The sequence below is a fragment of the Lethenteron reissneri genome, chromosome 13 (genome assembly GCF_015708825.2).
Source record: "Lethenteron reissneri isolate LAM-NWPU_2019-01 chromosome 13, ASM1570882v1, whole genome shotgun sequence".
NCBI classification, from domain to species: Eukaryota; Metazoa; Chordata; class Hyperoartia; order Petromyzontiformes; family Petromyzontidae; genus Lethenteron; species Lethenteron reissneri.
This window is the reverse complement of record NC_083791.1, coordinates 9,171,819-9,186,707: the sequence shown is the minus strand read 5'-3', so window position 1 is coordinate 9,186,707 and position 14,889 is coordinate 9,171,819. Positions and strand designations below refer to the sequence as shown.

General features: G+C 54.6%; 1 protein-coding gene across 1 annotated transcript in view; it reads right to left on the bottom strand.

Annotated features, from left to right (window-relative positions):
• The window catches only part of LOC133342078 (protein CEPU-1-like), a 213,418-nt gene that overhangs the window by 86,804 nt on the left and 111,725 nt on the right, over positions 1 to 14,889 (bottom strand). The window lies entirely within an intron of this gene.

Sequence of the window (14,889 nt, the reverse complement as noted above, 5' to 3'; positions counted from 1 at the left end):
TCGCAAACAAACGTTTGGCTCCGGGCATTGCATTAAAGGCCACGCGGGTGATCTGTGCCGCGGTGCGTCCATAAAACACGGAGCGCAAAAATAATAAAATGCTGAAACATAAATTACGAATAATGTAACAACAACAACAACTCCGTAAACATTTTCATCACAAAACGCAGCGACGCGTGTGGCTCTGTGCAATAGAACTTCGCGCTCTCTCTCTCGATAATAATAAAATAGAGCGAGTCGGAGTAGCCACGGGGCAGCCGCCTGGTCATTACTGAACCCACAGCCCCGCCCCCTTGATCCCCCCCTCCTCCCCCAGACCGCCGCCCCCCCCCCCCCCCCCCACGACCAAATTCCCCACAGCCCCACCCCTCACATCACGTTACCACCAACAACGCGTCACCACCACCCACCTACCCATTACCACCCACACATCATCCACCCCGTCACCACCACCAACTCACTCACCATCACCGCCACCAACTCACCCACCATCACCACCAACTCACTCACCATCACCGCCACCAACTCACCCACCATCACCACCAACTCACTCACCATCACCACCACCAGCTCACCACCATCACCGCCACCAACTCACCACCACCACCAACTCACTCACCATCACCACCACCAACTCACCCATCATCACCACCACCAACTCACCCACCATCACCACCAACTCACTCACCATCACCACCACCAGCTCACCACCATCACCGCCACCAACTGACCCACCATCACCACCAACTCACTCACCATCACCACCACCAACTCACCCATCATCACCACCACCAACTCACCCACCATCACCACCACCAACTCACCCACCATCACCACCACCAACTCACCCACCATCACCACCATCACCACCACCAACTCACCCACCATCACCACCACCAACTCACCCATCATCACCAACTCACCACCAACTCACCCACCATCACCAACTCACCACCACCAACTCACTCATCATCACCAACTCACCACCATCAACTCACCCACCGGCTGCACCGGTGAATTCATAAAAGTCGCGCTCTCTTCACTTCACATTTCCCAGCACACATAAGCGATTTCTATCTTTTTGTTTTTATATTTCCAGCTCTGATAGGCGGCGACGTAAATCATCACGCGTGTGCATTTTACATTTTAATTCCGCAGGACACACGCGCGATTTGACAAATGCTTCTGTGCGTTATTCCAATTCACGCGCATAAAGACAAAGACCCCCCCACCCATCCCCACACACACAACACACTCCCCGTATAGCCTCTAACAAACTTGGGGCAAGTGCTACTCGCCAGTATCGGAATATTTCTGTATACAGGTAGTCCTCTATTTACGATGGGGATGCGTTACGACGACCCCATCGTAAGTCGAAAATATCGTAAGTCGAAGATGGCCTCGCCTACCCAGGAGTCTTAAAGAATGGTGATAATTTAGAAAAAACAGAGCAATTCACAGTACCGTACTGCATAAACTATATACTGTATGTATTTATTAATTACAATACTGTATTGCACAGTAAAATGTAAAGGAAAAAAAAGGTAAATTCTTAGCCTACCTACATGAACTGCAATTTTATCAAAAGTTTTTTCAGGAAACAATCCTATCTGCTATAAAAACGTTTAACATGCATTGAACGTATCGTATCGTGGTAACCCTAAAATTAAATCGCTAAAGCTACGTATCATACATGCATTGAACGTATCGTTCGCTGCTGCGTTTGGCTGCCGCGGGAAATTTGAAATATTTTACAATTGTGTCGTATCGCCATCGTAAGATCGAAATATCGTAACTCGGGGACTACCTGTCGTGAATCGGATGAGCAATGAAGCTCCTTTTCACCGATGTCCAGCCTAGTAGCACCTGCACGGCATGGCACGCGAGCCGGTGGGTTGGCCAACATCACGCACGACCGCCTTTGTCTCCCCAGAAGCTGCTGCTGTTTACGAAGCCGCGCCAGGTCGTACTCATTTGAGGCCGAGTCGACCTAGCCGTCGGCAGACGCATGAACATTCGCCACTGCCGTTTGCCGGTGGCCCCTTTTGTGCGGGACGCGAACTCGCCCATGAACGCATTACGCAAGGACACGCACGGACACGCATGATGCACGGACACGCATGATGCACGGACACGCATGACGCACGGACACGCATGACGCACGGCACACTCACTGGTCCTTGGGTTCATTTGCGTACAGACACACACAAACCACCACCACTATTACGCGATTGAATCTCGTAGCGCAGCCACGCGTTGCATCGGAACGAGGATTTGCGTTTCCATTCCGCGATGCGGCGGCTACCCCCCCCCCCCCCACCACCACGCTCATGTGAACAGCCACGATCCACTACTGGATGAAAGCATCTCCCCCCACCGCCCCGCCCCACCCTTCCCACCTCCTCCTCCATCATCACCATCATCAATCAGCTCCCATCATCATAAATCATCTGCCATCATCATCATCATCAATCATCTCCCATCATCATCAATCATCTCCCATCATCATCAATCATCTGCCATCATCATCATCATCATCAATCATCTCCCATCATCATCAATCATCTCTCATCATCATCAATCATCTCTCATCATCATCAATCATCTCCCATCATCATCATCAATCATCTCCCATCATCATCAATAATCTCTCATCATCATCAATCATCTCCCATCATCATCAATCATCTCTCATCATCATCAATCATCTCCCATTATCATCATCATCATCATCAATCATCTCCCATCATCATCATCATCAATCATCTCCCATCATCATCAATCATCTCCCATCATCATCATCATCAATCATCTCTCACCATCATCATCAATCATCTCGCAACGCAAATGGAGAATTAAAGACGCACGCCACGAGGAATGTGATCGTGGCCGTGCCACCCAAACTGTGGACCCTTGAAGTAAACCCACCAGAGACACGTACAGACCCATAGAAATACATACACAGAGATGCACAGAGACCCCATGATGAATCGTAGAGATACACCCGGTCGCCTTTGTCTCCCCACTGGCAACCTCTTGTAGCCCACCGCACCAGATACTCATTGCGGATCGACCAAGGGGATGGCACAGGAACCGGTTACACAAAGATAAAGACAAAATTCTCCCGTATAGCCTTTTGACGGACTGTTGGGGCAAGTGCTGTTTTTGAGCACCTATGAAGGCCGGCACGTGGCACGTGCGGTTGGTGTGGCCAGTACCACACCCGGCCGCCTTTGTCTCCCTCGTGACGAAGCTTGGTACTCATTTGAGGCTGAGCCGACCTAGGAGAGGCCCAGGACCGGTTCAGATAAATCGTCAGCGGTGTCGCTGGCCGTGAGATGAAAATCGAATTGGGGTCGGTGGGTCCGTATCGCAGCGCGCTTGCCGCTACACGACCACCACTCCCCCAAAGCAACACACAAACAACACACACACACACACGGCTGCACACACATCTACAGCAACCGTTGTTTGCTTTTCTCATTTGTCTAAACAACAACGACGACAACAAACGAGAGGAATATAAAAAAGACAGTAAAATGTCAGACAATTTGCTCTCTCTCTATATATATATATTTCTTTCCCTCGGCTGCTCTCTTTGATACATTTCATCTCGAACACGATCTTCACGTCGGGCTCTGAGCGCAGCGCAACGCTCTGGTTCCCTCCTCCTCCACCCCCCTCCACCCCCTCCATCTCCCCCTCCTCCACCCCCTCCACTCCCTCCACCCTCCCTCCTCCCCCGTGGCCAACAATATATAAATTCCCAAAGCTCTCCTGTCTCTCAACCCGACATGACCCCACGCCCGTGTTTGGAGCACTTGGCTGGGTCATCACGACGAAGCCGTGGCCCTGGCACGGCGCACGAGCAGGTGCGTGGCCAGCACCGCGCCCGGCGGACCCGCCTTTGTCTCTCCACTGATGAGGATACACGCCCTCAAATGCGCCAACAAAGACGAGGATTTTTATTGTATCGCCTTCACGGAATGTTGGGCCGAGTGATGTCAGCGAGTAGCACCTATGAAGGCCAGAACGGCACGCGCGGGGGGTGGGTGGTCAGCACCACGCCCGGCCGCCTTCGTCTCCCTAGTGGCGATGTTTTTACGCACAGCACCAGGTACACATTTGAGGCTGAGTCGAGCTAGAGGAGGCCCAGGACCGGTTCAGATAGGTTCATAGCGCAGCGCGCTAACCGCTACACTCACGCTCCCCAAACAGACTAACACACACAAACACACACACACGAATACGCTTCCAGATTTACACCATGTCTAACCTCGTACAAACGCTCTCTCGCAGTGACAACCGCCGTCATTAACTACTGAGTGTAGGTGACATCATTGCAAAGCTTGTGCCAGGCTAGGTGCACTTTGAGGCCACGTGAAGTATGGTACGCTCGCTACACACAGATCACGGGACAAACCTAGGTTGACGGATTAAAATGACTGGCAGATGCATTAACTGCGCATCCAACTCTCCAACCTTGCTGTATGGATATTTAATACGCCAGGCGCTCCACCCATTGTTGTGAGCATTGCTCATCCGCCCTCCGTTGTTGCTGGAGGGCGACTGCTTCCAACTGCCCAGAAGAGTCCTTCACGAGCCTCCTCCACAGAGGCCGATCTTGACACCGCTGGTATCCAGTCATCGGCAAGTCCACTCAGCTCCACATTAATCCGTACCGCATCAGCTCCCTCGTTTCTCTAGCCCGTGCTGCGCCCGTTTAGCCCACTCTCTACGACCAAACGAAAATATGCTTAGCCACGCGGTGGCTAAGACTTCGGGCTACGTGACCCAGCCAACGCAGCCTCGCCTGCCGGAGGCGCTCACTTATTGGACTGTGTCCAGACCTTTCAAGAATCTACGCACTCCTCAAGTCGGTCTGGTCAAACCCATGCAGGGTGGTCCATAGGGTATAGGTCAGCCCGAGTGTACAGCGGTGGGGGGGGGGGTCTACCTTCCGCAGTGCTCGAAAAGTGAGGGCATCACCGCGGTTAAGAGCAGCTTTCGTATGCAGCGACAGACCACACGAGTGGCTTCAACAGGGCGAGCGTGCGCGCGTGTTTCACAGCCGATGACAAAACCCGTCACTCGGACTGGCAGCCATTCGTTGTCGAGCACGGCGAGAGAGCCGTGCTACGGGTGAATCATCGCCCGTGACAATCGCAGCAGCAGCAGCGGCCGAGACGGACCTCCACGGCACGCAGCGGGGGTTCGTTGCCTGCTCGGGGAACGGGGGTGGGCTGGATGTGACATTCAAATCACCTTTGGCAGTCACGCGTTAAACTCACGTCTCGTCCGCTCGTGTCACTGCAAAGAGGCCCCGCTAACGGCACTGAAGCCAGACGCGTTCTTCGCCGTTGATGCGTCCGACAGCGGTGCGATGTGAAGCAGTGCCCGTTGGCCGAGACGTTGCCGCCTGTTATCTTTCCTTGCCTCTCTCATCCCCTTCCACGTTCTCTCCTCTCGTTCCCAAGTTTCTCTCTCCCGCCTTCTCCCTATGCCCCATCCCCATGTTCGTTCATTCTCCCTCCTGACACCCTGTCACTGGAATCAACTTCCTCTGTGAAATGAGCAGCAACTGCCCATAGACTGAACACTGCCCAGAGACTCAACACTACCCATAGACTCAACACTGCCCATAGACTCAACACTGCCCATAGACTCAACACTACCCTTAGACTCAACACTGCCCATAGACTCAACACTGCCCATAGACTCATAACTGCCCATAGACTCAACACTGCCCATAGACTCCACACTACCCATAGACTCAACACTACCCATAGACTCAACACTGCCCAAAGACTCTACACTACCCATAGACTCAGCACTGCCCAAAGACTCAACACTACCCATAGACTCAACACTACCCATAGACTCAACACTGCCCATAGACTCAACACCACCCATAGACTCTACACTACCCATAGACTCAGCACTGCCCATAGACTCAACACTACCCATAGACTCAACACAACCCATAGACTCAACACTACCCATAGACTCAACACTGCCCATAGACTCAACACTACCCATAGACTCAACACTACCCATGGACTCAACACTACCCATAGACTCAACACTGCCCATAGACTCAACACTGCCCATAGACTCAACACTGCCCATAGACTCAACACTACCCATAGACTCAACACTACCCATAGACTCAACACTGCCCATAGACTCAACACTACCCTTAGACTCAACACTACCCATAGACTCAACACTACCCATAGACTCAACACTGCCCATAGACTCAACACTACCCATAGACTCAACACTGCCCATAGACTCAACACTGCACCATAGACTTAACACTACCCATTGACTCAACACTACCCATAGACTCAACACTACCCATAGACTCAACACTGCCCATAGACTCAACACTACCCATAGACTCAACACTACCCATTGACTCAACACTACCCATTGACTCAACACTACCCATAGACTCAACACTGCCCATAGACTCAGCACTGCCCATAGACTCAGCACTGCTTCCTCGCCCATTCCCTTCCTCTTCCCTCCCCTCGCCCCTCCACTCGTTCCCGTCCCTCCCCTGTAGCCCTTTCGTGATCCTCTAATCGCCCCTCTATCGCTGCTGCCACTCGTTGCTCGACACCATTGTATCGCCCCCCTGCCAACTACGACATCGTTACATTCAGGCATGGATTTGTAAGCCATGTCAAGCCTCTTTCTATAAATGAGATTAGATTTTCCTTCGAATGCCATGGTGTTATTGACCAATATGTGGATTATCGTTTTCTTTGGAGGGGGCGGGGTGGGTTCTAAAATTAGAGGGTGCTGTGCTGCCACGTCCAAAAATATGAGCCCCCAAAGTAGCCCGATTAGTTCAGCTACGATGCAAACTGTGGCAAGATTAAAGGAAAGAATCGTTTTGCAGGACAAATCGAAGCGAAATGTTAGCCCGGGGCCGTATTTTGTGCCTATGTTGAGCTTCGTTTTGTGCGGTTGTTGAGCTCGAAAAAAGTGGCCTATCATTTGGAAATTACTAACAGCCACGATTCTAAATGTGCGAGGGAAAAACGAGAGGACCCGGAGAACAATCCACGGGACCACGGAGAGAGAGACACACGGCAAACTCCGAATTATACAGCAGGTGTCAGGGTTGGGATCGAACCCACGACCTCCTGCACACCAGGCGAGGTAGTCAACATCTCCTAGCCACCGTGATGATGATGAGAGAGAGAGACACGCAAACTCCAAACATACAGCAGCAGGCGTCAGGGTCGGGATCAAACCCACGACCTCCTGCATACCAGGCGAGGTAGTTAACATCTCCTAGCCACCGTGGGGATTGGAGGGGGGGATGAGTGGCGCCGCTGCGTGAATGATCCAAATTGAGCATTTACACGGAAGATCCGTGGGGAGAGTACGTGGACCTTCGCCTATACTTGTCATCCATATGTATACGTCTGAATTCGAAATGATGTTTGCAATCTTTATGCTAATACTCGCCATAACTCCGCGCGCGCACACACACACACGAGTGTCGTGATTTATAGCTCCTGCGATAGATTTTACTCGGCAAAAACAATACTCGGGCTCCGTAAGGATAGTAGCCACCTACCACAATCATCCTCTGTGGGGGTCGGTGGGGCGGGAGGGGGGGGGCTGCATGGCGATTAAATTAAGTACCACTTTGTGAGAAGTTACAAAGTGTTTGTGTCGTGTTGGACACCTCACTCCGTCGTAAGCGATGTGGAATTCCGAACATCTTAAACGTATCCTCGCCGTAGGAATGTGGAGTTTTCACCAGCAAGATACATGCTCGCCATAGGAACGCGGAATTTCCACCAGCAGGACATATCTCCCGTCGTAGGGAAAGCCAGAATCTCCACCAGGGATTCCACGTCCTCGTCCACGGGAACGTGGAATTTCGACCAACGACTCAGGGGGAGGACACTGAACTCGAGTTGAACGTGAATTCCACTTTGAAGCGCACATCAGCAGCGCGAGCAGCCGTGTTCAATCCACTGCTGGATGAAGGCCGAGACGCAAGCCGTCCGCCTCCTCCTCCTCCCTCTTCCTCCTCCTTCCACCTCCTCCCTCCTCCTCCTCCTCCTCCCTCCTCCTCCCCCCTCCCTCCTTCCACCTCCTCCCCCCTCCCCCCTCCACCTCCTTCCACCTCCTCCCCCCTCCCTCCTTCTACTCCCTCCTTCTCCCTCCTCCCTCCTCCTCCTCCTCCTCCCTCTCCCCTCCCTCCTTCCTCCTTCTCCTCCCCCCTCATCCTCCCCCCTCCCTCCTCTTCCTCCTCCCTCCTCTTCCCTCTCCCCTCCCTCCTTCCTCCTCCTCCTCCCTCCTCCTCCTCCTCCTCGTCCCTCCTCCTCCCTTCTCATCCGTCCTCCTCCTCCTTCCCCCTCTCCCCTCCCCCCTCCTCCCTCCTCCTCCTCCCTCCACCTCCTCCTCCTCCCTCCTCCCTCCTCACCTTCCCCTCCTCCTTCCTCCTCCTCCCTCCTCCTCCTCCTCCTCCTCCTCCTCCCTCCTCCTCCTCCCTTCTCCTCCTTCATCCTCCTCCCCCCTCTCCCCTCCACCCTCCTCCCTCCTCCTCCTCCCTCCACCTCCTCCTCCCTCTCCCTCCTCCCTCCTCCTCCCTCCTCCCTCCTCACCTTCCCCTCCTCCTTCCTCCTCCTCCCTCCTCCTCCTCCTCCTCCTCCTCCCTCCTCCTCCTCCCTTCTCCTCCTTCATCCTCCTCCCCCCTCTCCCCTCCACCCTCCTCCCTCCTCCTCCTCCCTCCACCTCCTCCTCCCTCTCCCTCCTCCCTCCTCCTCCCTCCTCCCTCCTCACCTTCCCCTCCTCCTTCCTCCTCCTCCCTCCTCCTCCTCCTCCTCCTCCCTCCTCCTCCTCCCTTCTCCTCCTTCATCCTCCTCCCCCCTCTCCCCTCCACCCTCCTCCCTCCTCCTCCTCCCTCCACCTCCTCCTCCCTCTCCCTCCTCCCTCCTCCTCCCTCCTCCCTCCTCACCTTCCCCTCCTCCTTCCTCCTCCTCCCTCCTCCTCCTCCTCCTCCTCCTCCCTCCTCCTCCTCCCTTCTCCTCCTTCATCCTCCTCCCCCCTCTCCCCTCCCCCCTCCTCCCCCTCCTCCCTCCTCCTCCTCCCTCCACCTCCTCCTCCCTCTCCCTCCTTCTTCCTTCATCTCCGCCCTCTTCCTCCCCCCTCCCTCCTCACCTTCCCCTCCTCCCTCATTCTCCTCCCTCCTCCTTCCTCCTCCCTCCTCCCCCCTCCCTCCTCCTCCCTCCACCTCTTCCCTCCTCGCTCTGCTTATCATCTGAACCGGTCCAGGTGGACTCAGCCTCAAATGTAGACCTGGGTGCGGTGTGCAGTAAACATCAGCGCCGAGGGAGACAAAGACGGCCGGGCGCGTGGTGTTGACCACCCCCCCCCCCCCCGCACACATATCGCGTGTGTGCCCTGCCGGCCTTCATAGGCGCTTGCTACTCGCCGCACGGCACTTGCCCCACCAGACTGTCGAAGGCTGTGCGGGGATCTTTGTCTTTGTGCGCGCATTTGTGCGACACTGAGAGTTTGATGCTTGAATTTGTGAGTGTGCGTGGGTGAGAGAAAATGATGTATAGTATGTTTGACGGGTAAGTAATTGCGTGTGTGTGCGTGCGTGCGTGTGTGCGTGCGTGTGTGCTACGGGGAGCGGATACGCATACGGTTAGCACACTGCGCTACGAACCCGGCGACATCCAGATCGATTCCAGCTCACGGCCAACACACAGCGGCAAATATTTGAACCGGTCCTGAGCTTCCCCAAGGTCGACTCAGCCTTAACAATAACTATATGGCTGTAGTGATGTAAACATCAGCACTGGGGAGACAAAGGCGGCCGGGCGTGGTGCTGGCCACCCACGCCCTCGTGTGCTGTCCCGCCCGTCATAGGTGCTACACTCGCTCACAGCACTTGCCCCATCAATATGTTAGAGGCTATACGGGGGATCTTTGTGTGTGTGTGTCTGTGTGTGTGTGTGTGTGCAGACAAAGGCGGCCTGGCGTGGTGCTGGCCACCCACTCCCTCGTGTGCTGTTCTGGCCTTTCTATGTGCTCGCTAACAGCACTTGCCCCAACAGTCAGCGTGACGCTATACGGGGGACCTTTGTCTTTGTGTGTGTGTGTGGGTGCAGAACCCTGAAAAGTGGCAGATGGGAAGGTGGAACGAAACAAACGGGCCTCGGTTTTTTTTTGTTCATGGCAGCGAGCGCCCGAATGGAAATGATCTTCGAACATAATCCATCTTAGTCACCCGCGGTGAGAGGCTGGGCGGGGTTGGGTCTGCGCGCTCGCGCGCGCGTGTGTGCGTGTGCATGCGTGTGCATGCTTGTGTGTGTGTGCGTGTGTGCGTGCGTGTGTGCGTGCGTGTGTGTGCGCGTGTGCATGCTTGTGTGTGTGTGTGTGTGCATGCGTGTGTGTGTGCGTGTGTAGCGGTTAGCGCGCTGCGCTATGAACCTGGCGACCCGGGTTCGATTCCCGCTCACGGCCAACACCAGTGACGATTATCTGAACCGGTCCCGGGCCTCCCCTAGGTCGACTCAGCCTCAAATGAGTACCTAGTGCGGTGTGTAAACATCGCCACTAGGGAGACAAAGGCGGTCGGGCGTGGTGCTGGCCACCCACCCCCTCGTGTACCGTTCCGGCCTTCATAGGTGCTCGCTAACAGCACTTGCCCCTACAGTCTGTTCAGGCTATACGGGGGATCTTTGTCTTTGTGTGTGCATGTGTGTGCATGTGTGTGTGTGCGTGTGTGCATGCGTGTGCGTGTGTGCGTGCGTGTGCGTGCGTGTGCGTGTGCGTGCGTGCCCTACGATAAACACATACACTATGAGTGCACGGTGTGGGGGGAGCGGTGGTGCAGCGAGTTAGCGCTACGCTGCGCTACGAAACGCGGATATGACCCGAGTTCGATTTCCCGCTCACGGTCACCAACACTAGCGGCGATGATCTGAACCCTGTCCTGGGCCTCCCCTTAGGTCTACTTAGCCTCAAATGAGTACCCGGTGCGGTGTGCTAACGTCGTGACTGGGGAGACAAAGGCGTGGTTCTGGCCTTTGTCTGTGTGTGTGGCAAGTACTACGCCTCCCACGCCCGCCTTCACAGACGGCACCAGGTGCGCATTCGGGGCTGAGTCGATCTAGGGGTGGCCCGAGACCGATTATACCACGAGCAGAAATCGAGCTCGGGGCCGCGGGTTCATTCGCTACCGCTCCCCGTACATACGCACGCACACAAAAGGCAAATAATTATTTTTCCCCCGTATAGCCTTGACAGACTGGAGGGGCAAGTGCTGTTAGCGAGGACCTATGAAGGCCGGCACGGCACAAGAGGCGGTGGGTGGCCAGCACCACGCCCGGCCGCCTTTGTCTCCCCAGTGGCGATGTTAGCGCATCACACCGGGTACTCAATGTGAGGCTGAGTCGACCTAGGAGGGGGGAGCAGGACCGGTTCAGATAATCGTCACCGGTGTTGGCCGTGAGCGGGAACCGAAACTCGGGGTCGCCGGGTTCGTAGCGCAGCGTAGCGCGAATCACTACACCACCGCTCCCCCCACAAAGACAGAGATACCCCCCCCCCTCTCAACAGTATGAAGACCGGCACGGTACACACACACACACTACACACACACACAGTATACACACACACACAGTACATACGCACAGTACATACACACACAGTACACACACGGTACACACACACAGTACACACACACACGGTATACACACACATAGTACATACACATACAGTACATACACACACAGTACACACACACGATACGCACACACGCACGGTACACACACACAACAACAACCGCCGTTCGCCACTTAGTGGCGGTGACGTCACCACGACGCTTGTGCCAGGCCATGTACACCTTGAGGCCACGTGAAGTGTCGACCGCCCGCTGGCAGGAGGTCACGTGGCAGACCCAGGTGCCACGGGTCGACTGACTGAGATGACCGAGATGACTGGCTGATGCACCACCTGTGCCCCCTACTGTGTCAACTTGCTGTGCTAATGCCACCCGGCGCTCCGCTCGTTGTTGCGAGCGTCGCTCCTTCGCCCTCCGTTGTTGTTGGAGGGCGTATGCCTCCAACTGCCCAGTAGCGTCCTTCACGAGCCTCCTCCACAGAGGCCGATCTTGACACCGTTGGTACCAGTCATCGGCAAGTGCACTCAGCTCCACGTCCTCCTGTACCACATCACTCCATCTATTTTCTTGCCCGTGCCGCGCCCCTTTAGCCCCCTCGATCCGGCCGAACAAAAGCTGTTTAGGCATGCGGTGGCTGGGCATGCGGGATACATGACCCAGCCAACGCAGCCTTGCCTGCCGGAGGAGCTCACCGATGGGACTTTGCCCAGATCTTTCAAGGATTTGCAAGCTCCTCACACAATCCAGCCTGGTTAAACCCAGTATGGATCGTAGGCAGGCCATCCTAAATATTTCTAACCGGCGAAGATGCTCCATTAGGGGGTTCTACGTTTCGCAAGCGTAGAGAAGGGAGGGAATGACCGTGGCCGAGATGACCTGAAGCCTCGTGCGGAGCGACAGACCAGGTATCTTCCACACAGCGTTACGATGAAAAGATATTGCCGCTCGACTGATTCGGAGTGAGACCTCTGCTGTTAAACCGGAGCCGGTCATCAGCACACTGCCCAGGTATGGGAAACTCTCAACTCTCTCCACAACTGTCCCATCACCGATTGGGAGTTGTGGGGGTGGAGTGTCCGATGGTACAAAATACCCAGGCAGGTGCTTAGTTTTGGTGGGACTGATGGTAATGTACACACACAGTACACACGCACACGGTACACACACACACACACAGTACATACACACAGTACATACACACATAGTACACACACACACAGTACACACACGGTACACACACACACACAGTACACACACACAGTCCACACACACGGTACACACACACGGTACACACACACGGTATACACACACGGTACACACACACGGTACACGCACACACACACACAGTACATACACACATAGTACACACACACAATCAGTACACACACGGCACACACACACACACGGTACACGCACACGGTACACACACACACGGTACACACACACGCGGCACACACACACACACGGTACACACACACACGGTACACACACACACGGTACACACACACGCGGCACACACACACACACGGTACACACACACACACACGGCACACACACACGGTACACACACACGCGGTACACACACACGGTACACACACACACACGGCACACACACACACACGGTACACACACACACGGTACACACACACGGTACACATATACACACACACGGTACACACACGGCACACACACACACGGTACACACATATACGAGCACACAGATGTTCAACACGCGCTTGTGCATCCGTCGATAGAGATTCATCTCGATGCCAGAGTAGTCGGCGTTTGATGCCCTCCCCCGCCCTCAAGGGTTTGAGAGCGAGACTGAGTTGTTCTGTTATTGTTGTTGTTGTTGATGATTAGCATCCTCAACAACACGGGGAGCCACGGTGGATCATCGCAGGAGCCGGGGGTCCATGCGGATTGCTTTCGCTCGCCTAATCCGACTGGTGGGACACGCGTGCTGAACGTGACGACACCCGCGAGACGCAGCGGGTGTCGTCACGTCGATTCAAATCGGACAACATCCGCTGTAGCGAGTCGCCTTGGGGGTGCATTGTATCCTCGTCATCATCATCATCATTACGCAGCACACCACCGCATCGCAGCAGACAATCGCTTCGCAACCACGGCATCGTTTCGCGCGTCAACATCGCCAACGCGAACCCACGTGGCGTCGCGTCACGTGATCACGCCCGCGCGCGCGTCACGGCCACGCGCCATATCGCCCACAGCACGTGGCACACCGCGCATGGCGAATTGCACTGCGCGTGTAAGACGCACGCACGCGACTCGGACGAAGCGATGTCCTCCCGATCAGCAATCGCGGATTCTGTCGTTGTGGCAAAGTGCGGTCTGCTAGCACCCATCATGGGCGACATAATGACCGGGGTGGGAGACGTGACGATGACCGCGATTTGTTTTGGGACAGAGCCGCACTCCTCACACGCCGTCAGGACGCATGGACGGCGCCTTTCCACCTCGTCTCAAATCTGCACATTTAGCCAGGGCACCCACCCAGCCCTAGTGGCAGCTATCCCTGCGCGGCACGAAGGTGACTCAGGACTTGGCCTGCAAGCGGCCATTCGTCTTGGCCGGTAGCGGGATGGGGGGCGCAGTGATTGTCGCTGTGCCGTCTAGCGCCTAGGGCACCCCCAGTGGCAGCTATCTCTGCTCGGCACGAAGTTGGCAGTAGCGGGTGGGGCGATCTTTGCTGCTCTGTGTGTAATCTCAATTGGCACCATTTAGAATTTGGCAATAGTCATATGATAATGATGATGTTAAGCAGTTACTCTGGTTTTGTTGGTGATGTTGGTATTGGCACTTTATAATGACGCGTATTGCAGTTGAGGATGGTGGTGATGATTGTGCTAAGGATTGCCCTGATATGATAGGGGTGATGGCAGTAGGTGATGCCACTGCTGCCAATGATGATGATGATGTTCGCGAATATTTAATGAGGTCGATATAAATTGGTAAGATTAAAATTGGTAATCATTAATTAAACAGATTAGTGGAATTACCATAACATAATCCCATTTTAATTCCCCGTGAAGATTAATTTTGCTTTTCAATTAATGCAAAAAAAAAGCCTGAATAGATATAAGTACAATACCCAAAACATTTAATTTCCACTCTCATTGGCGCTACAGTTAACGAGGACAGGTCGATGTGAAATAATTTCGCTTTGGAGATTGTTTCCGTATAAACCTGACTCATAT